The sequence below is a fragment of the Cyanistes caeruleus genome, unplaced genomic scaffold (genome assembly GCF_971803275.1).
Source record: "Cyanistes caeruleus unplaced genomic scaffold, bCyaCae1.hap1.1 HAP1_SCAFFOLD_89, whole genome shotgun sequence".
Classification (NCBI taxonomy): Eukaryota; Metazoa; Chordata; class Aves; order Passeriformes; family Paridae; genus Cyanistes; species Cyanistes caeruleus.
In genome coordinates this window covers 89,392-110,810 of record NW_028255894.1, presented here as the reverse complement: position 1 = coordinate 110,810, position 21,419 = coordinate 89,392, and the positions used below count along the sequence as shown (strand labels likewise).

Here is a 21,419-nt window from a genome sequence, read left to right as displayed (position 1 = left end):
CCCCCGCAGCCCCGGCTGAGGGGGGCTCAGCCCAGGAGCCGCCGTCGTTCGGGGCTCCCCCGAGTGCAGGAACGGGAGAGTTCCCGGCTCAGGGAGGCCCCAGCACAGGAGGGGATCTTGTCCCTCTTCCAGGGCCCTTCAGGCCCCTCTCAAGAGGAGTTTTTCTCTTTTTCAGGTTTTTTGGGGGGGGATCCCACCACTACAGGGGTGTTTTTTCCTCCCCATTTTAGGGTGTTTGTGCGGCTGCAGCCCCACAAGCCCCTTTGGAGGGGGGATCATGACGGCTTTAAGTGACATTTTTAGGGGTGTCCCCACCCCAAGCCCCTGTAGGGGATGTTTTGTCCCCCAGGGTGGATTTTGGGGGTTCTCTCTGCCATGGCCGCTTTAAGGGCCCCCGGTGTTGTCAGGTCCCACTGTAACTCCTCTTAAAAGGGCAACACCGCTCCCGTTGGTTCCGGCAGTGGAGCCCGGGAGGGGTTGGGGGTCCCGGGAGGGGTTTGGGGGTACCTGGGTGATGCCGATGAAGGCGATGGGGTCCCCATGCTGGGTATAAACCTTGGTGAGGGGTTCCTGGGAATTTTCAGAAGTTCTGGGTGTTTTTAGGGCCATGGTGGTTTTTTGAGGGTTCCCAAGGGGGTTTACAGGGGTCCCGATGAGGGAATTTGGCGATCCCGGGGGTGGAGTTTGGGGTCCCAATGCTGTTTTGGGGTAGCTGCTGGTGATGGAGATGGGGACCCCATGCCAGGTATGAACCTTCTCAATGGCTGAATGGGGTTTTGCGGTTTTGGGGAGTTTTTGGAGCATCCAGGGATGTGTTTGGGATCAGGGGAGGTTGGGGTGTCCCGGGGGCTTTGGGGGTTCTCGGCAGGTTTGGGGGTACCTGGGCCATGCGGGTGGCAGTGCTGGGGACCCCGTGCCGGGTTTGAACCTTCTCACTGCGCACGGGCAGCATCAGCGTGTTCAGGGAGATCCTGGGGGGCCCGGGGGGTCACCCCAAATCCCAGGGACCCCAAATGCTGCGGGACCCCCCGAACTGCCCTCACCGCTGGATCTGCTGCAGGCAGGGGGGCACCAGCACTCGGCCCCCACCCTCCACCATCACAGGGGGGCTGTGGAAGAAATCTGGGGGTGCACGGACAGGTCGGGTGGGACCCCCAAAGTCCTGGGGGAGGGGACTTGGGGGGACTTCCAGGAATTCCCGTTATGGGGGGATGAGGGGGGACCCAGGAAGAGTTGGGGGGGCTGGTTGTGTCATGGGGGGACTCCCAGGAGTCTTGTGGGGAGTGGGGAGGGCAAAGAACAGGGCGACCCCCAGGATGGGGTTGGGGGGGAACCGGATTGGAGCTCCCATGGCAATGGGATGGGAAGATCTGCCCATGGAATTCTGTGGAATGGCATGGCAGTGAGATACATCTACAGAGTTCACATGGGAATTGGACAGCAGTAGAATCCATCCTTGGAAGTCTCTCGGGAATGGGATGTCTGAGATCCATCCATGGAATTTCCATGGGAATTCCCAGGTTCCCAAATTTTGCCCTCCCATATCCCACATTCGGATTCCCATATTGCCATGGGAATTCTGCCCTCCCCACCTTTACACTCCAGCGCCTCCCGCCCATATCTGACATATTTCCGGAGACATTCCCTGCAGCTGTGAGCCAGGGAATTTGTTAATCCCTCAGCCTGGATCTCAGGGATCCCCGTGGCGGTGCCACAGTTGCCATCACAGCCCCACAGATCCCCCAGCCCCGGCTCCCCCCGCTCAGTCCCGCTCTGGCTGTGCCGCTGCTGCAGCATCTGCAGCTCCCCGCTGGCCCCGTGCCGGTGCCGCTCCTTGTGCCGGCTCTGGCTATCCCAATATCCCAGCCTTGGCTATCCCAATATCCCAGCTCTGGCTATCCCAATATCCCAGCCCTGGCTATCCCAATATCCCAGCCCTGGCTATCCCAATATCCCAGCCCTGGCCATCCCAATATCCCAGCTCTGGCCATCCCAATATCCCAGCCCTGGCTATCCCAAGATCCCAGCCCTGGCTATCCCAATATCCCAGCCCTGGCTATCCCAAGATCCCAGCCCTGGCTATCCCAAAATCCCAGCCCTGGCTATCCCAAAATCCCAGCCCTGGCTATCCCAATATCCCAGCTCTGGCTATCCCAATATCCCAGCCCTGGCTATCCCAATATCCCAGCCCTGGCTATCCCAATATCCCAGCCCTGGCTATCCCAAGATCCCGGCTCGGCTCCGCCCGGCCCCGCTCGCTGCGGCGGCGCTGGAAGGGGATCCCAGCCAGGGACCCCATGGACATGGACTGCGGGAAGCCCGGGCCGGGCTCCGACAGCGCCGCGTGCAGGGAACGCAGGGAGAGGAGAACTGGGGGGACATTTGGAGATTTGGGATCGGGGGGGTCACGGCTGAAGGAAAGGGGGAACGGGGAGAGCCGGGAAGGGCATTTGGGGATGCCAGGAGTGACAAGAGGGGAGGCTAGGGCTGGCTAGATGTGGCATGGCTGGAGTTCAGGGCGTTCCTGTACCCAGGAAAGGGAGCTCCAAGGGTCCCCGCTGTCCCCATTGCCAGGACAGGGCAGGGAAAGCCGGGATGGCTGGGAATAGGGGTCCCGGGTGTCCTGAGTGCTGAGGAAAGGAGGGGCTGGCTGCTGGGAGAGGCAGGAATAGGGGTCCGGAGGCTAAATGGGTCAAGGAGAAGGGGGCTCTGGGGGCTGCGGGAGGCGGGATGGCCGGGAAAGGGGTGCAGGCGTTCCTGGTGCCGGATAAGGGGGTGCAGGGTGGGACCCACGGCCGGGAATGGGGGTTCGGTGGGATGCCGGCGGCCAGGAATGGGGGTTTAGGGGCCCCTCGGCGCTCCGGAATGGGCGATCAAAGAGTCCCGGTGCCGGGGTCCCCCTCACCTCTCGCCGCCCCCCGGGAGCACCCCCGGCCCCAGTACTGGAGCCATCGCGCTGCTCCGCTGCGGCCCCGCCCACAGCCCCGGCCCCGCCCCCAGAGCCGCCTCCGGCCCCGCCATTGGTGCCGCTCTTTGCTGCCCGCCAGTGGCAGCCCGAGGCTGCAGTGACGTCACCGGTCGCCGGGCAGATCCCGGCGGCGCAGGGCGGCCAAGGCGGAAGCGAAAGTGCCCAAGGGAGCGCGGGGGGAGGGGACGCGGCAATTCCAGGGAATTCCCCTGGATCCCCTCCCGGGATCCCCCGGGACCCTCCTCGGCCGCGCACTGCGGGACCCCCGGGACAAACTGGGCTGAACTCCCGGGCCCTGCGCCCAAACTCTGCCTGGAACCCGCCGGCTTCGGCCCAAAGCGGGGGAAGCCCCGGGATCCGCAGATCCCATTTTTCCTGCGGCTGCGGCTCCCCAGCCCCGGCGGAGCAGGAGCGGGCGCTGGGAGCCCGAGCCCCGATTCCCGATCTCCTTCTCTCGCTCTGCTGCCCTCTCCCTCTCCTTTGGGTGATCAGAAATCCCAGAGCGGCTGGAGAGCCCCGTGCCCAGCTCGGCTTTCCCTGGAAAGGGAGGCCTGGGGGTGCGGTGCCCCGGGATGGCCGGGAATGGGGCTCCGGGGGTCCCCGGGCTGACGGAACCGGGGGATCCAGGGGCTGCCAGGGGAGGATCCCCGGGAAAGGGGGTGCAGGGCGCTGTTGGTGCAGGAGAAGGGGGTGCAGGGGGTCCCGGAGCTGGGCAAGGAGATGCGGGGGGGTCCCAGGGCCCAGGAATGGGGATCCAAGGGGGTCCCAGGGGGGCTCCCCAAAGCCCCTCCCAGGGCACAGCAGGAGCTGGGTCAGGAGCTCTGGCAGAGACAAAAGGGGGTGAGCCCGGCATGGGGGGGACATGGGGGAGTCACAGGCGTTCCTGGGGGGGGACACGACCCCCGGGGACCCCTCCTCACCTTCTCCCACGTACCCCAACAGAGCCCCTAAATGGATGAGCAGAGCTCGGTGACTGCAGTATGAAACTTGTTCAGTGGCACAGGAGGATTTAGAATTGAGGACAGGGGAAGGGTTTAACCCAGCCTCCTGTGTGAACAGCCTGGAGAGGGGGCTGGGGAGAAACCCATGCCTGCATTGAATTGAGAGAGATCCAGACCCGGGCTGGGAGAGATTTGAGACACACCCACCTTTGGACTTTGCTGTCCACAACACCCTGTCACATAAAGGTAAAACCTTACAAAAGAAAGGACTTGGAAAATCATGGTTTAGGATTTGTTACGTGGGCTTAGTGTAGCTAGCAGCTGGCCTGACAAATTCCCATGCAAAAACATCCTGAGAGTGAAAAGTTTGTTAACATAACAAACTATTCTTGGGGAGAAAAACAAGTGCACCTGTAGTAACAAGGGATCTGTCCCATGGGAATCAGTAGAAAAAGTATGGAAACATTGTTAGAGAGAAAAGTGTGGACTGACGTGTACACTCACCATTACCAACCAGTGAACTGAGTTCCCAACCAACTGGAATTAAGCACAGAGCCTTCTGATAACCATGTAAATATAAGCTGTGTGCAATAAAGCTTTGGCTATGGTGGAAGAAGAAACAGGTGTCATTGTCCATCTCAACTAAGACACACCCAAGCAGGACATCGGGTCCTGCCGAAGCAGTGGAAAGAAGCAGCTCTGGTGGCCAAGTGGCACGGCCCATTCCAAGTGTCCCTGAGCACAGAAACAGCCCCAGCACAGCTGAACACGGGGGGACCCCTCAGCCTCGGCTCAAGGGCTCTGCAGCCCCGCAGATTTGGATTTCCCGGCTGCAGCAGGAGGATGGGAGCCGCCCCTGAGCCTGCACTGAAGGCAAGGCAGCAGCAGCCAGGGCTCCCCAGCGGGGGAAGCCCCTGGGCCTGCCCACAGATCCTCTGCTGAAATCCTCGGCCTGGGCACCCTCCTTTGGCATCTCCAGCCCCTGCGGGACAATCCTGGCTGGCACTGCTGGAGCTTCAGGGCTTCCTGTGCCTGCCCTCGCCACAGCTGCTGGGGAAGGCACCGTGAGAATTCCACTCTGGCTCTCAATTACACTCACACTCTGGGCTGGCCTGGATTAGAGTACTGGAAAATATACCAAGTGTAAAATTATTTTTTATTTGATTTCTCCAGTCAAGCTTGGTTTGCATTTGCCTTGGAATTTTAAAGCGTTTTTTTAAGGGATGTTCCACCACTCAGCAGAGATGAGCTTAACATCTCAAAAGACTCAGAATAGCCCAAAAGATTCCCACAAAGACAACGACCATCAACAAAACATCAAGGCCTAGCAGCAAACATCAACCAACATCTACCCCAGACACTGCCCTGGCACAGCTGGAGACACCTGATCTGGAAAAGGCTGAGCAGGAAATCCAGGAGTGCAGACCAAATTCACATCAGAGGCACAGAAATCCAGGTGCAACAGGAAACCAAACACTAAGGACTCCACACCTTGGAAACAATGAACACTAAACCAATGGATTTCTATGGGTTCAGACTGAATAAAGTTTAGGAAATATCTAGTAAAACTCACATGTCATGGAATGATTTTCTCTGCACATGCAGACTATGTGTGGCTGAAATGATTCTGTTCAGAATCAAGTAATGCCTTATTTTTCTAAAGACATTGTTGGAGAGTTTTTGCTTTTCACAGTTTCAGTGAAAGGATTACACCATTAGAAGAATTTTTTGCAATAATTCTACTTTTATATTGTCAGTTCTGTTTGGGCCAGGGGTGTGAGAATCAGTTTTTAGTCAGAGGAGAAGAAAAAAAAAAACTTGATTGCTTTCTAATTTTTGTTTTTATGTTTGTGCGTGGCTCTTAGTGATGACAAAATGGTTTTTCCATGTTCACCTTTAAGCTGCATTTTGAAAACCAGAAGACCTTGAAATGTGGCCCTTTAAAATGGAAACAGTTAATAGAAAATTGTCTTAAAAAAGAAAAAAAAAAAAATTGGGGGGGGTGGGGTTGGGGCTCCATGTGAGTCATCCCATGGCTGCCCTGGAAGAGAAGCTTCCTTCCAGGCAGCCAGGACAGGAGCTTTAGAAATGCAAATTAACACCCCTGGGGCAAAGCCTGGACAATGTACCAGGGTGTTCCTGCCTGGGGGAGGAATTGGCCTGAGTTCCTCTGCCCCTCACCCCAAGCTCTGCCTGGGGGCACAGATGGAATTTGCACAGCTGAAGGCAGAGCCCATGGTGAGGATATCTGACTCTGACACAGAAATTGGTTAAGCTGCAAAGGAAAACTGCAAATGGAGATTGTTGTGAAAACTTCACTATAAAAAATGGGGGAGGAATCATCCCACTCCCCACCCCAGCTTGTGCTCTCACTTTCTATGTTATCCAGGGTGAATCAGAGCACTGGGGGTTTTTTTGCTACCCCAAGTTAAGGGAAATCAGTTGGGAATCCAAGTATGTGCTGATTTAATCAGAGAAAAGCCCAAAATTGATGCAACCCTGGCTTGAGGGAGCACCCAAAAAATGGGGAAAAGATGAATGGCCACCAGAACAAATCCTGCAACACCATGGGCCAGCCCCGGGGAACCCTAATGAATTCATATCAGGTGCCAGAGAACCCATTTATCATTTCCATGGCATAATTAGATTACAGGATGTCTTCAAAATAATACCCAACCAGACAGCTCCAGTTCCTGACTTTCTTCCCAACCAATCTGCTCAGATGAGGAACACATTTCACCATGGGATAGAGTCACATTATCTTTTAGCAGGAAAAGGAGGCAGAGTTTGTGGAAAGTTAAATGACTCAAACTGCTGTTGGCAAATAGATCACAGAGGAAAAGTGGAGAAACACATAACAAAGGATATAAGAAAAATGTAATGTACCGGTCCAAACGTGGAAAGGATGGGCATGGGCAACTTTTTTGTGGTTCCCTGGCAGACCATGAGTTAAAGGAATGCAGTTTCTCCTCTCATGTGCTACAGCAACTCTCCTCTTTTCACCATGCACACACCTTGCTGAGTGCAGCTCATTCAGCAGCTGAGCAAGGGGATGCAGGGGGCAGCCAGGCCTCCTGAGCCACAAACGGCTACAAAAGGACAGAGAATGAGGGCACTGAGAGCAATCCCAAAATCAAAGAACACCCAGGAAGAAAAAACAGAGTCAATGAGTGAATCTGCTTACAGATAGGGCCACGGACTTGCACATAAGGAAACAATGGGAGAAAGCATCACTTTCAGAAAATGTTACCAATTGGCAAGGACCGCTGCTCTGACAAAGTCCCGCTAAATTCCTGAACTTCCAGAAGAACAAAGACTTAACAGAGCCATCAATATCGGATGTTCTACAAAAGTGGTGGGTACATATTAACCGGGACATGCAGGAGGCAGATGGGGAAGTCTGAACCTTCCAAGCACCTCCGCCAGTGGGGAAAGGGACAGGGACACGCGGCCGGGAAAATCAGGACAAAAACGAGGCCGCGTCCTCCAGCAGCTGGAGAGAGCGCACGGCAAATGCCCCACGGCCTCTCCCTTTGGGCAGCAATAAAGTCACTCTCACACCGCTCCTCGGGCTCCTTTGGCCACACAAACCTCTGGCGCCGGGAATTTTCCCGCCCAGCCCCGGGCACAGCGCAGCCACCTCCGGGCTACCGACACGAACCGGGACGAGCCAGCGCTGCTCCGGCACCGGCTCCTGCCGAGGCCCCAGCGGGAAGGAGACCGCGGGCAGCCGCTCCCGCGGCGCCCTCACGCCAGGGCCAACACGGGCCGGCCACGGCACAAGCCACCCGCCACAGCCCCCCGCCGCCCCCTCCCGGGCCCACAGCGAGCCCCGAGCCCCCGCAGAACCGAGCGCGGCTCCCACCTGCGATGGCTGGGGCCGCCTCCGAGCTCCGCCGCCGCCTCACCGGGCTCCGGCCGCTGCCGCCGCTGCCGGGCCCGCACAGACGCTCCGGCAATGGCGGCTCTCCTGCCCCACGGCCGCCCTGGGGGCGCCAGCGGGGCCGGGCTTGTCCCCGCTCTGCCCAATCAGAGCGCGCCAGAGCCACGAGTGACGGCAGCAGCAGCCAATCCATAAATCGTCTCCAAACCCCACCAAATTCCAGAAACATCCCACAAAATCATTACAAATGTGCACAAAATCTAAGAAAAAATCCCTTAAATTTCTTCCTGTCTCCTCAAAATCCTTCAAAATTCCACAAAAATCCCACAAAATTCCACAAAAGTCCCACAAAATTCTACAAAAATCCCACAGAATTCCAGAAAAAATCCTGAAAAATTCCCTAAATTGTCTCCAAGAAATCTCACGAAATTCCACAAACATCCCACAAAATTCCACAAAGTTTTACAAAATCCAATAAAAATCCCTCAGAATTCTTCAAGTCTCCTCAAAATGCCACAAAATTCCAGAAACATCCCACAAAATTCTTTAAATTTTCAGAAAATCCCACAAAGTTATTCAAAAGCATCTCGAAATTGCAGAAAAATCCCACAAAATTCCTGAAAACTCCTAAAAACACCACCAAATTCCAGAAACATCCCAGAAAATCTCCAACTTCAACAAAATCTAAGAAAAATCCCTCAAAATTTTTCAAGTCTCCACAAAATCCCACAAAATTCCACAAAAATCCCACAAAATTCCACAAAAATCCCACAAAACTCCACAAACATCCCACCAAATTCCACAAACATCCCACAAAATTCCCTAAATCTTCTCAAAACCCTACCAATTTCCACAAACATCCCACAAAATTCCACAAATTTCTACAAAATCTAAGAAAAATCCCTCAAAATTCTTCAAGTCGCCTCAATATCCCAAAATATTCCACAAACATCCCACCAAATTCCAGAAACATCCCACAAAATCTTTACAAATTTTCATGCAATCTAGGAAAAAATCCTCAAAATTCTTCAAGTCTCCTCAATATCTCACAAAATTCCACAAAATTCCACAAAATTCAATAAAAATCCCTACCAAATTCCCTAAATCTTCTCGAAACCCTTCCAAATTCCAAAAACATCCCACATAATCTTTACAAATTTCCACAAAATCTAGGAAAAATTCCTCAAAATTATTGATGTCTCCTCAATATCCCACAAAGTTCCACAAAAATACCACAAAATTCCCTAAATCTCCCCAACACCCCACCAAATTCCAGAAACATCCCACAAAATCTCCTCCAATTTCCACACAATCTTAGAAAAATCCCTCAAAAATCTTCATGTCTCCTCAAAATCCCACAAAATTCCACAAAAATCCACAGAATTCAAGAAAAAATCCCACAGAATTCCAGAAAAATCCCACAAAATTCCCTAAATCTCCTCAAAACCCTACCAAATTCCACAAACATCTCAAAAAATATTTGCAAATTTCCACGCAATCTAAGAAAAATCCCTCAGAATTCTTCAAGTCTCCTCAAAATTCCACAAAATTCAAGAAAATCCCACAACATTCTAAAACAAGTCACCAAAAATTCCAGAAAAATCACACAAAATTCTTTAAATTTTCAGAAAATCCCACAAAATTCTTGAAAAGCATCACAGAATTGTGAAAAAATCCCACAAAATTCCCTAAATCTTCTCAAAACCCTACCAAATTCCACAAACATACCACAAAATCATTATAAATGTCCAGAAAATCTAAGAAAAATCCCTCACAATTCTTCCTGTCTCCTCAAAATCCTTCAAAATTCCACAAAAATCCAACAAAATCCCACAAAATTCCACAAAAATCCCATGGAATTCCATAAAAAATCCAGAAAAATGACCTAAATCGTCTCCAAGAAATCCCACAGAATTCCACAAACATCCCAGAAAATCATTACAAATGTCCACAAAATATAAGAGAAATCCCTCAAATTTCTTCCTGTCTCCTCAAAATGCTTCAAAATTCCACAAAAAAATCCCACAAGATTCCACAAAAATCCCACAAAATTCCACAGATTTCTACAAAATCTAAGAAAAATCCCTCAAAATTCTTCAAGTCTCCTCAATATCCCTCAAAATTCCACACACATCCCAAAAAATTCACGAAATCTTCTCAAAACCCTACCAAATTCTAGAAACATCCCACAAAATCTCCTCCAATTTCCACACAATCTTAGAAAAATCCCTCAAAATTCTTCATGTCTCCTCAATATCCCACAAATTTCAAAAAAAATCCACAGAATTCAAGAAAAAATCCCACCAAATTCCAGAAAAATCCCACAAAATTCAAGAAAAATTCCTTAAAATTATTTAAATTTTCTCAAAATCCCACTAAATTCCAGTAAAATCCCACGAAATTGCTGAAAAATTAAAAAGAAACTTAAATCTTTTCAAAATCCTACCAAATTCCAGAAACATCTCACAAAATACACTCAATATCCTGCAAAATTCCACAAAAATTCCATAAAATTCCACAAATATCTCACAAAATTCCAGTAAAATCTGATGAAATTGTTAGCGTTCAGGAACACACATAATCACAAATGATTATATGCAGGTGCTTTATTAAGAGATCTGGGTGTCAGGGGTACACATACCCAAATCTGACCCATCTTGGTTTTGGACTGAACATGTTTTATACTCTATCATTACATAACTTACATATTAATTATTAAACTTACATTGTTCTATTGTATGCATTGTTTTTACCCAAGCATGGATTTCTCGTGATCCCCCCCAGCCCCCTAACATTGTTCCTCATGTTCTTTAAACAATAATTATATCTAATCATATCTAACAATTGTATCATGATCATCTACTGACTACACAGGTGCAGTTTGACCTGATCTTTAGCAAGTACAAGGCCTAACATTTCCCAGGGCCTACTTTTCCAAGGCCTTTCCAAACCTAACTTCCTTTCTAAGTCCCCGAATTTTCTAACATTTTGAGACCTTTTACTATCACTTACAGGACTTGTGCTCCAGACCCCTCACCAGCCTTGTTGCCCTTCTCTGGACACACTCAAGCCCCTCCATGGCCTTCCTAAATTGGGGGCCCAGGACTGGACACAGCACTCGAGGTGCTGCCCAAACAGTGCAGAGTAGAGGGGAGGAATCCCTGCCCTGCTCCTGCTGGCCACACTGTTCCTGATCCAGGCCAGGAGCCATTGGCCTCCTTGGCCACCTGGGCACACTGCTGGCTCATGCCCAGCCTGCTGTCCATCAGTGCCCCAGCTCCCTTTCTGCCTGGCTGCTGTCCAGCCACTCTGTCTCCAGCCTGGAGCACTGCAGGGGTTGTTGTGGCCAAAGTGCAGGACCTGGCACTTGGACTTGTTAAACCTCACCTTGTTGGGTTTGGGCCCTGGATCCAGCCTGTCCAGCTCCCTGTGCAGAGCCCTCCTACCCTGCAGCACATCAACACTCCCAGCCAACCTGGTGTCACCACGGTTCCATGGGGCCCTAGAGTGTCACAATGGTCTCCAGGATTCCATGAGGCCTCCCAGCAATCCAATTTTGGATCATACTGGGAGTGACTGGACTCATACTGGGAGTATCTGAGAATGACTGGGAACACACCATGCACATCATCCCCCATACTGGGACTAACTGGGAGCAACTGGGAGCACGCTGGGAGCCAATGGCATCATACTGGGACTGACTGGGTTGATCTAGCCAGAGGCAACTGGGACCATCCTGGGAGTGCTGCCCTGTGACAAGGATCATACTGGAGCTTACTGGGCTCATGATGGTGTTGAAAGGGAACAACTGGGATCTCTGAACACCAAAGGTTCCTTTCCTGCTCACTGAAGAAGGAGCTGTGCAGTGTCCATGTGTGAGGGGACCTTCACCTGAACCAGATGCTGTTAGGAGAAAAAGCTGCCTCTGCTGGAAAATCCCACACAACAAGTCAATGCCAAGAGAGCATTTTGCTTTCACAACTTCCCTCCTGGAGCCACAGTCCTTTTGGATCACACAGCAAGCAAGAGAACAGCACAAAATACAAGGCTGTGTCCAGTTTTTGGCTGGATCAGCAAACGGAGGGAGGAATGCCAGGGTTCACTGCCACAGACTCTCCTCTTGGGGAACAGAACCCCCCCAGGCTCCATTCCAAATGCTGTGCACACCCTGCTGGCCAAAAACAACCCCTAAGAAGTTGTTGGCAAGAGCTTTCCCAAATAAATGGCATCTTAATGGCAATTTTCTTTCAAAATCACCTCAGTTCCAAAGGAAGAACAGGAAGCCCACAGCAATCCCAAAGGCACATATGGTGCACCTGGGGAAATCCTCGACTTAGGGGCCCAGTGGGTTAAAAAATACCCATCAGAAGCCCCAGAGTGCAGAGTGCAAACTGCAGCAACCACTTGCTGGATCATTTTGGCTGTGCTGCACACGTCTGCAGACTGTCTGTCCCCCTGCCAGGACAGAAGGACACCCGTCAGGGGCTGGGCTGGCTGCTGAGAATGCCTCGGGCAGGAGGATCCTCAGGCAATGAGCAGGTGCCCAGAGCCGCTCTGACACTGAGGCCTCTGTGCCCCACAGCAACGGGAACACCACAAGGACACGGCAACGTTCCTGTGACATCACAGCAGCAGCTCCCCCAAAAACCGCCTGCAAGGTTCTCCTGGGTCACCAAGGAGCACAAAGGATCCTCAGAGGGCACAACCTATTGCTCAAGGGATCCAAGAGGAGCTCAGAAAATGCAGCAAATGAGGACACCCCACAGCCCAGCCTGAACACTGAGAAGGAACAAAGATTTGACCAAACCAAAGGAAACACAACTTTTGGTCACTGATGCTTCTGACTAAAACCAGCAAGGCTTGTTCCATCTGGGATCTTTGTTTTAGTTCTAGAAACAAGGAAGGTTCTCTACTGTCAATGTACAGAAAGCAGGAACTTGGGGGAAAGAAGGCTGAGAGTGCCAAAGCCTTGTGTGACTCCTTGGACATCTTGTGGCTGAGGGTGTCCAAGGCAATGGACTCACAAGCGGGGTCCCTGCCCTCCCCACTGACAGCTGCCATCTCTCCTTCAGCCCCACACGTGTCTCCAACAACCTCCTGTCAAGGGCCTCCATCCACACATTCCATCACCAGCCAGAGATCCTCATCCACGAGGTCACCCAGCATCCCTGAGGCCACAGCAGGGAGTGCTCCTGGCATCTGGTAGAGCACTGTGGCTTTCCTGGGATCCTTCTGGTGCCTGTGGCTGAGAGGAGTGGGGTGGATGGAACCAGGACGGGTCACAGATCAGCAGCCCCACTGCAAGCAGTGCTTTCTCCTGCTGTGTGGGGACCGTGGGGTGACTGATATTGGGACTCCTCTGGCTTTGGTCCTGCAGAGCACACAGTGGCTCAGACACTGGGCTGAGGGAAGGGGTGTCATGGAAACCCAGCACAGGCATTTCTCTTTGGAGAGGGGGTTCTGCAGGGAGAAGGGAGAAGAAGAGACTTTCCTGTCTGCTGAGATTCCCCCTCCTCTTTCAGCAGCCATTCCACAATCCATCAGTATCAGAGTTCATAGGATCACTTCCATGCCAGGGAGCACAAGGCACTCAAAACTGAACCCTGCCAGAGCCCAGCCCTGCCTGCCCATTTGGAGGGTGTGGGGGAATGGAATTTCAGCAGGAGCTGACCCACAATGATACTTTGCCACTTGTGGGTTTCTCACAGCCTTAGAAGGAGTTTGAGATCTCTGTCCCCAACACCTGCTCACCCTTCAAGTGCACACACGAGCCTGGGGGCAATTCAGGTTCCCTGGAGTGGTGGCTGCTTCCCTTGGAAACAGGAGCTGTTGTCTTTTCCAGTGTGCTTAACTCCCTTCTACCTATTAGAAAGTGGGTGAGTAAAGGAAATGACCCTGGAGAAAGGGGACCAGAGCCTTTGAAAAGGATGAAACATGTCTGAATTACAAATAAAATCTCTTTCATTTATTTCTTTAGTACTAATCTATTACTACAAACAAAAACTTGTTTCTGAGGTGATTATTAGGATTCGGGGCTTTATTTCTTTTTCTTGTTGTTATTATTATTTATTAGTATTACTTTTCACTATCAAGACTTTTAGATCTTGGACATGAATAAAAATGGCTGGATGTCTCTCACTGGGAAAATTCCCTTGCTTTTCCCACTGGGTTTAAACTGTACAGTCATTTCCAAGTTGCCAGTGGATTCTAAAGATGGAAAATCCTTTTAATGGTGGGTTTGGTGTGGTTTGGAGCTGGGGAAGGGTCTCATCCCCTCCCAGAGGCGCCCCAAGCCCGCTCTGCTGCCACATCTGCACTCGTGGCCCCTCACGGCTGCTCTGCCCTGGGGACATGGTGGGACCCCTCCTGCCAGGGCTGAGGCTCCTCATTTCCCCTCACAGCCCCTCATGAGCCCACAGAACCTCTCATGGCCCCATAGAACCTCTCACAGCCCCTCATGGCCCCTCACAGCCCTTCATGGCCCCATAGAACCTCTCATGGCCGCATAGAACATCTCTTGGCCCCTCACAGCCCCTCATGGCCCCTCACTACCCCTCATGGCCCCACAGAACCTCTCATGGCCTCATAGAACCTCTCACAGCCCCTCATGTCCCTTCATGGCCCCTCATTTCCCCTCACGGCCCCTCACAGCCCCAGGGGCTCCTCCCAAAGGAGAAGGGGTCGGGCCCTGCTCACTCTCCTTTTATTTCGGTCCCTTCACAGCGCCGAGTAAAGAAAGGCTGAATGGAGCCTTTCCCCAGCGTTTCCCTCGGGGTTCATTGCGGGCTGAAGCTCTGTGCTGGCGCTGGCCCCAGCACCAACATCCCTGCAGCCCCCAAGGCCTTTGCTGTCCCCCCGTGTCCATTCCCTGTCCCCGAGTCCCGCCCGGCTCTGGCAGCAGCCGCAGCCGCAGCGCAGCGGGCGCAGGCCCGGCCCGGCCGGGGCTCCCGGCCACGAGCAGCAGCAGCGCCGGCCCTTCCCACCTGCTCCTGCCTCGGCTTCCCAGGGCTTTTGCCAGGGCAATGCTGGCCTACAGCAACAATCCCCCGCAAACAGCCCTGATTCCTCAGGGCCCGCCTCTGCTGCCCTCAGCCAGCCCTCAGAGGAAGAAAGGATCGGGTTCCAGCGCTGTTTTCAGCCCTGTTTTACTCACCCTGAGGTGACAGCAGGAGGCTGTTGGTGCCTTGGCCTTGGCAATTGTAGATCCCAGCTGCTCTTGCCCCTCTTCTGCTTGCCACTTGAATTTTAGCAGTAAAACTGCAATTGCCTCTTTCAATCAGTGCTACCTGCTGTGGTTTTATGACGGAGAACTTGGACTTCTTGTTAAAAAGTCCTCATGAGTAGTAGATCTCCAAATGCTCCCAAGTCCCTGAGCACTAAGTCAAGGGGAATTAAAGCCACACAGGTCACATTTGCAGTGCTCAAACACAGCCCTGTTGCTGCTGCTGCTGCTGCTGAAATAGAATCAACTGACAGAGGCCATCACAGAAATTGCCTCTGCAGTGGCAAATAAAATGAAAAAATCCACCAGGAGAAAGAAAAACCAGAACTTCCCAACTCGCTTCATTGTTTCTTCTGAGCAGCAGAAGAGAAAGGAACAGGGCACCTTTCAGGCAGCTCCACAAGCTCAGGGTTCTCATTTCCTGGGGAATCTGAGATGCAATTGGTCTTGTTAAAAGGATAAAAGCAAAGGGAATGAATTGGGAATTATTAGGAAAAAATGACCCTTCTTGCACACAAAGTTCACCAAGTCATTCCCTGCATTTCTCCTTTTCACGTTCTTTCTCTCACCCACTGACAGGTCCAGCTTATCATGTTCTGCTGCTTATCATTACCTGATTGTGCTCTTGATTTCTCCCAGTGCAAGAGATGTAGAATCATCTCAACTGAACACAGAAACAAACTCCCTCTGTCAGCCCATCTTCATGTTCCAGATCACTTTCCAGATGTCCATGGGGCTGTTGGAATGATGAGCTCTCCACTGCTGGCTGCAGGCTCTGGAGATTCTTTCTCCACATTCAGCCAGGCTTGTATTCCCCAACAATTCCTGGTAGCCCATCATGTTTTCTTTGGGTAGAAGAGGAACAATGAAAACCTCACCAATGGCACAACTCCCCTGTCCACAAGGAAAAGAGAGAACAAGTTGTCAAGTTCTTCAAATATTTGTCCTGCTTTGCTGCAAGAGTTGTGCTGCACTCACAGTGTGGGAAGCCAAGAGAAGCTGCAGCTGGGGGCACATCTTGTGACAGGAGCTGCGCCTTGTTCTCCAGGACAGGTTTTGGGAAAGAACAGATGGGACTGGGGAGAAGATTCTGGGGAATTTGAAACAGCTTTTTTAAGAAATGAAAATAAAATCCAAAGAAACAAACAATATGTTTTTTTCTATTTTTCTCTCTTTATTTTTATGTTTCCCTTTTCCATCTTGCGCTGTTTCTCCATCCCATGCATTCCAATGGGCTCTCACCTCTAAGATCTGAGACTTGGCAAGTTTTAGACACTGTAAAATACCCTGAGCTATAGCCAGTTTGCCTTGCCCTGTTTTCCTTGGAAAGCAATGCTGGAGACACAAGTGCAGTGCTTGGCTCAGGTACAAATTCTGCATTCAGGGAATGTGCTCAGACGGTGTCTGAGCCTCAGCAGGGACAAGGCACAGCAGCAGCCAAGGGCATTGCTGTGCCCCTGTGCAGGAGTCCAGACTCTGGCTCTTGGCTCAGCAGGGCAAAGTTGCCGTGTTTGGCCAGGCTCAGGGGCTGCCCGGGGAGCGCGGGGCTCGGGGCGGGGCCGAGCGGGCAACGGACAAACGGACACGGGGACAAACGGCCCCGGTGCTTCAGTTGCAGCGGCAGCAGCAGCAGCGGCGGCAGCGAAAGCAGCGACAGCAGAAAATTTATCAATTCTCTCTCTCTCCTCTCCCTCTCCCACTGTCCCGCATCTTCTCCCGGTCTCCCTTTTCCTGTGTCCCCTCCTCTTTCAAGTTCCCTCTCCCCGTGCCCGCCCGGGCCATGCCCCCAGCCCGCCCCCGGCCCCGGGCGGGGCTGCCCCGGCCCCGGCCCCGGCCCCGGCCCCGTCTCCGCCCATCCCGCCGAGGTCTCCTCTTCGCCTGGCTCTGGCTGTGCTGGGCGGGCATCAGTGCCAGGGGCTGGAGCGGCATTGCCGCCCTTTGGCTCCGCCTGGCCCGACCCCGACCCCGACCCCGGCCCCGGCCCCGGCCCCGGCCCCGGCCCCGGCTCCTCCCGGGGCCCGCGGAGGACACAGGCGGTGCGGCCGCTGCCGCCGCCTCCGCTGCGGCTTCCCCGGCCCGAGCTCCGCCGCTGTCGCGTTCCAATGAGGGAACGCCTGCGGGTGCCCGGCCCGGGGAGCTCGGGGAGCGCTCGGGGGCCGTTCCTGGCCCCGGGCCGAGCACTGACGGCCGCGTCTCTTCCCCAGGGAAGGCGCAGCAGGCCCTGCAGCAGCGCTACCGAGTGGGTTCACTGCTGGGGCGCGGCGGCTTTGGCAGAGTTTTTGCGGCCACTCGGCTCTCGGACGGACTCCCGGTGAGCAGAGGGGCCGGCGGCGGGCGGAGGAGGAGGAGGGGGCGGAGGAGGAGGAGGGGGCTGGACACGGTGGGCGGTGAGCTGAATCCGCTGTTCCCTTTGGCTTGCAGGTGGCCATCAAAAAGGTGCCACGGAACCGCGTCCGGCACTGGGGCGAGCTGGTGAGTGAGCGGGGCCAGCGGCAGAAGCCGGGCCGTGCCGGGCGGGGATGAGCCGGGGCCCGGCAGGGTGGGAGCCGCCAGGACACCTGCAGGGAGAGCGGGCGTGGGGCCAGCGGAGGGCACAGAGCATCCCGGGCTGGCTGAGGGCTTCCCGAGCCCTGGCACGGCCTCAGCCCCACTGACGGCACCGTGCTCCTCCCGCAGCCCGACGGCACCAGCGCACCCCTGGAGATAGTGCTGCTGGACAAGGTGTCCACAGGCTTCCCCGGTGTGGTGCAGATGCTGGAATGGTTTGAGCTCCCCAACACCATCGTGATGGTGCTGGAGCGCCCGGAGCGGTGTCAGGACCTGCGGCGTTTCATTCGGGCACGGAGGTTCCTGTCCGAGGAAGAGGCGCGGGAGCTGTTCCAGCAGGTGCTGGCGGCCGTGCGGCACTGCACCAGCTGCGGGGTCCTGCACCGAGATATCAAACCTGAGAACGTCTTGGTAGACCTGGACACCGGCGAGGCAAAACTGATTGACTTCGGCTGTGGCACCTACCTGCAGGACACAGCCTACACTCAATTTGCAGGTGAGCCCACACAGGGGTGGTGATCCTGGTCCTGGCATCTCCTGGCCCAACCTGGGTGTGGCAGCAGGGATTCTCCCAGGACTGGGGCTGGGGCTGGGGCAGCCAGCCTGACAAAATCCCCCGTGGGTGGGGATAGCAGAGAGGGGGAGGCAGAACCTGTGCACCAGCTGGTTTGGTGTGCAGGTGAGAATGGGCTTGGACTGCTCTGCTCACCTGGTTTGCCTTGGTTCAAGATATTTTTTGGGCAATGCCAGCAGGGAGGATGTGGGTGTGGTTTTTCCCCAGCACTGAGTGGGTATTTCCCTTTGTGTGTCATGGTCGGGCCTTGCCAGGGTTTCTGCTGCCCTCTTCCAGCACCAGTGGCTTCTTTTCCAACCCCAGGTTTGTACCCAAGTCCCAGGTGCTGGCGAGAGGGCAGCAGGTCACCCCATGGGCCTCTGGGGCAGCCCCCACATGCCCAGGGATGCTGGGGCCAGGCTCTGGGAGCAGCAGCATCCCCCTGATGAGCTCCATCCATATTCCATAGGAACACCGTCATACAGCCCCCCGGAATGGAACGACTTCGGCTGGTACCATGGCGAGGCAGCGACCGTCTGGTCCCTGGGCATCCTGCTGCACGAGATGGTCTGCGGGGAGCACCCTTTCAGGAGGGGCAGGAACATCAGATGGGGCCAGCTCCCGCTGCCACAACGGCTCTCCCAAGGTGGATCCTCATCTCTGGGCACGGGGGGAACACCAGTGTTGGGAGACAGCAGCGGGCTCGTGAGCATCCCGCTCTGGCAGCTGCTGAGGAGGTGGCACATGTCCTGCTCTCCTGCTCTCCTCCAAAACAAAGAATTGATGGGAAAGTTTAGGCCCAGCTCTGAGCACATCCAGCGTGGCCTGGGCACGGGAATAGTGGGGCAAAGCCGACAGGAGCCTTCTCCAACTGACCAGTGGTTTGTGGTTTCTCTCCCCAGATTGCCAGATTCTGATCAGGTGGTGTTTATCCCTGAACTCCTTGGACAGGCCCTCATTAGAAGACCTGTCCTGTGATCCCTGGATGCAGGATATTCATCAGCCCTAGAAGAAGGGAGAGAGCCACAGGCACAGTGATGCAGGGACCTGGTAAGTTACAGCTCCACACATGCCCTGGCAATCAGCAGCAAAGAAACCCAGACTTTTTTGTCCTGCCTGTGTCACTGCACTGGGGTCATGGAATGGGAACACACAGCCCTTGTGCTGGAGCTGAGCTGCTCTGCCCAGCACTGGTGGGCACCATCTGAGCTGGTTTTGCTTGTCCTGGTTCACTGACAGCCAGGCCCTGGGCAGAACCCTGACAGCCTGGTGTCACCCCAGGGAAGAAGGAGCCCCTGGAGAAGCTGTACCAGGTGGGGCTGCTGCTGCTGCTGCTGGAGACATGGAGGACAGCAGCGAGGATGACAACCTCTTCCTCCACCTGGCCAGCGGGAGCTGGCGATGATGGACTTTGATTCTGGCACCTTCTTCAAAGCCAGGCTCCACAGGGAATTTTCAGGTAAGTCCAGACCCAGGGGGATGCTCCCAGATTTGTGCATTGGCCGGGAACCAAAGGTTTCCCTTTCACTGGGGCAGATGCAACTGATTCCTCAGTGGCTGCCCAGCTGGTTTTTGGCAGGGCTGGGGGCGTGGGCTGGGGTGGTTACGAAATGGGAGTGGGATCCTGGCCCTGCCAACAGCCCCCAGCACCCACCGTGCCCCGGGCTGGGGCTGGGGCAGCCAGCCCGACACAAACAAACCCCCATGGCAGGAGCACAGGTGGGACTCCAGAACCTGAGCACGGCTGCTTTGCTGTGCAGGCAAGGAAGGGCTTGGGCTGCTCCACTCCCCTGCTTTGCTTTGGGATCACCGTGATTTTGGGGGACAGTGCAGGGGGGAAGGGAGAAAGCATGGGCTTCTCTCACCCATGGGTGGGTTTTTCTCCAGAATGTAGGGGTTGGGCTTTCCTCAAGCTCCTGACAGAGATAAGATTTTTTTACCATTTTTCTTGTTTTCCCTTTTTGTCTGTAACCTATTTTCATTAATTTGTTGTTTCTTTTTCTAAAGGAAGCGTTCTAGGTGGGGTCCAGTCTGGATCAGGAAGTGCTTGGGACCAGCTGTGGCGTGGATGGGCCGTGCCCTTGGAGAAGACTGAGGACATCGTTTGGGACCAGCTTTTCTTGTGGCAGCGGATGGTGTGAGGTGGGTCCTCATCTCCTTGGCATGGCTGGGACAAGAGCTTTTGGGAGATGGCAGCGGGCACAGGAGCATCCCGCTCTGGGCAGCTGCTGAGGGGCTGGATCTGCCGTGGCTGGCTGCAGGCTGGGCACATGTCCTGCCCTCCTGCTCTGCTCCCCAAGGCAGCAGTGATGGGCAGCTTTGGGCCCAGCTCTGAGCACGGCCAGCATGGCCTGGGCACCGCGGCTGGCTGGGACAAGGTGACAGGAGCCTTCAGCTGACGGGCGGTTTCTGCTTTCTCTCCTTGCAGCCGGGCTCTGCGGATGCTGAGGCTGCTCTGGGCTCTGCCAGGGCTCTGCTGGGCTCAGCACCGGGCCAGGATCAGCCAAAGAAGAAACGCTGTGACCTGCAGCAGAGACTTGAGCATTTTGGCAATGCAGCTCAAGTCTGCAGAGTGTCCACCTCCACAGGGAAAACATGACACCTCCCAAAAATTAAACTTGTTCCATAACTTCTGAAATGAAATCCATCTGGGATGACCCCAAATGACATTTTTCAGCTTCCTCAAGCTGTAGCTCAGCCCTTCTCTGAACAGTTCTGTCCCCACATCTGCCTTTTACTTCACAACTGCTCCATCCTTTCCCCCAGTGAGTTCCCAGCCCATCACAGTCTCCATCACACTGCAGCCTTCCTTGATGCACCTCTCCACGAGGAAAGCCAAGCCCCAGTCTCAGGGACTGTTGGGGGTTAGGTGTCTTTCTTTTTTATTTCTGGCTTGCCCATAGGATTTTTACCCATTAGTTTGGGGTAAAACCTAACTGTGGGTACTTGGTGGGTGCTTGAAAAAAGACAAAGAGTTTGGCCGGGACCAAGGAGGGAAGGGGGCAGGAAAAAAAGGAGGGTGGCAACAGTTTGGTGGGCTTTCTTCAGTTTTGGAGAAGGACACTTCGGGCGCAGAGTTGTTGTGGTGGGGAGAAGGGAATTTCACCATCATCCAGACGGAGCTGCTGCTGCTTCTCCTCCTCCCCTCTTTGTTGGTGGCCTCGCACCCCCTGTCCTGCCGGGACGTGTGGCAGTGCCAGGCACCGCCGCGGAGCTGCTGATCCACCTCAGCCACCGGCCCAGGATCTCAGCTCATCCCTGCTGTTCCAGCTGAGTGTTCCTCAGAGCCCTGCAGGAGCACCGGG

The 21,419-nt window shown here is 54.2% G+C and overlaps 1 protein-coding gene across 1 annotated transcript in view; it reads right to left on the bottom strand.

Annotated features, from left to right (window-relative positions):
* The window catches only part of LOC147646604 (uncharacterized), a 518,783-nt gene extending 510,920 nt beyond the window's left edge, over window positions 1-7,863 (bottom strand). Inside the window, exon 1 of the mRNA XM_086873201.1 lies at window positions 7,775-7,863. The gene's annotated coding sequence lies outside the window, so the exon portion shown is untranslated. The remainder of the gene's footprint in view (window positions 1-7,774) is intronic.
* Between the last annotated feature and the right edge of the window lie 13,556 nt (window positions 7,864-21,419).